The 1816-nt window shown below is 39.1% G+C and overlaps 1 pseudogene; it reads right to left on the bottom strand.

The window, feature by feature from the left end:
- Positions 1-654: 654 nt before the first annotated feature.
- LOC111735605 lies at positions 655-773 on the bottom strand (annotated as a pseudogene).
- Between the last annotated feature and the right edge of the window lie 1043 nt (positions 774-1816).

Raw genomic sequence — 1816 nt, 5'->3', positions numbered from 1 at the left:
CATTAATAACAAAGAAATAATAATAGAGTTTCTAGCAACAGTAACAGACTTATGGGGGTATTTCATCTGTGCATGATTGTGTGTGTCTCTGTGTGTGTGTGTGTGTGTGTGTGTGTGTGTGTGTTCCATAGAAACTTCATTTCCTAAGAGGCAAATCATGAGAATTACATGTATTTATTAAGTGTATTCCCCACAACAGAATACCAAACAATCATCAAAAAGAATAAGATACCTGTATGTTTGTGCATAAATTAATAACAATAATAATAATAGTAATAGCATATATGGAGAAAAAAGGATGGAGATGATTTATTATACTCTATTAATATTGGTGATCTCTGGAGGGTAGATTTTTGAGGGGAGGAGGACTTTCTTTTTCAAAATTAATTACTTCTGTAATGTTTGAGCTTTGTATAATCTGGATAATCAGAGAAATAAATAATAAAACTCAGGGGAACTGCCAGCTTTGCCCAAGCGAAGACTCTGGTAAATTATAAAGCAAGCAACATATAAAACAGATCAGCTTAAGTGTTTAGATAATGATTTTATTTATTTTATTTTTATTATTAATTTTTTTAGGCGAGGCAACCGTTGGTTGACTTCACAGATTGCAAGGACCTTGTCAGCTTACAATCCCTTATTTTTTTATTTTTACACGTACAGCACCTGGTCTTCCTAGGTAGTCTCCCATCCAAGTACTAACCAGGCCTGATCCTGCTTAGCTTCCGAGATCAGACAGGATCGGGCTTGTTCAGGGTAGCATGGTTGTAGACTTCGCTTAAGTGTTGAAGTATTTTCCTTGGGTTCAATTAAGAGAGAAGGCACTTTTTATTTTAAGAATGTGAAGACGAAGAACCCAAGTTACATTTTCTGTTTCACAGACATTGAACATCTCACTTCCAATGAGTTAAGGGAAGTTCCATAAAGAAAGGAAACTTATAGAGCGATGGCTGTGAGAGAGAAAGGAGAAGAGCATAACAAGAAGCAAGGATGTGTTCCAGGAGATGAGTATACAACTGGATTAGAGTATTAAAAGGACACTTTCGAGAAGGGAATCAATAATGATGAGGGAGACGACAACAGCAGCGGCAACCACTGTCGCTGAGCCATGTGCGAAGCCCTTCGTGTGGCTCACCTCATTTACTCCTCACGTCGGCTCGGGGAAGACACTAACTGCTTTGAGCCCCACATCCTCCCTTGTGAAATGGGTAATTTAACTGTCTCATGCACAGGCTCGTTGCGAGAATTGAATGACATGAGGGGTATACAATACTTCGCATGGCGTTTGGGACACAGTAGGATGTACTGCCTGCTAGCTATGGTTATTATCCTAATCTCCGCCTTATAGACATGGGCATGGAATCTGAACCTTGCCCAAGGTCCAAGAACTAATAAATGCCAGAGCTGACATCTGAATCTGTGCTCGTCTGTTTCCAAACCTGTTTCAATATTCGTGCGAAAAAGCTACAGTTTGGAGTCCTGTATAAACTCCCTGAGGATTCTACTGGTTTTGATGATGGTTTTGCGGTCATGATGTACAAATGTGCCCGATTAAGACCAATTGTTTTAGTATTGACGTGTTGGTGATATAAGCATTATTAGAGACATCAACAAAAATGGATCATGCATTTTTTAAAGACAAGACTATGCTCTATAGGTAGAATTATTAAGTTAGAATGTATTTTTCTTAGACTAATACCCAAGCATAGGATGTGACCACCATGTTTTCAAAGGCTAGTATGAGAGAAAAGCATGTTGCCCCATGGTGACTCTGACACCAAAGTGACAGATGGCCTGGCTCAGGACTCTGACTTCC

This window comes from Pteropus vampyrus, unplaced genomic scaffold, assembly GCF_000151845.1.
Source record: "Pteropus vampyrus isolate Shadow unplaced genomic scaffold, Pvam_2.0 Scaffold1000004053, whole genome shotgun sequence".
Classification (NCBI taxonomy): domain Eukaryota; kingdom Metazoa; phylum Chordata; class Mammalia; order Chiroptera; family Pteropodidae; genus Pteropus; species Pteropus vampyrus.
The sequence above is the reverse complement of the archived record's forward strand: the minus strand, read 5'-3'. Positions and strand labels throughout refer to the sequence as shown.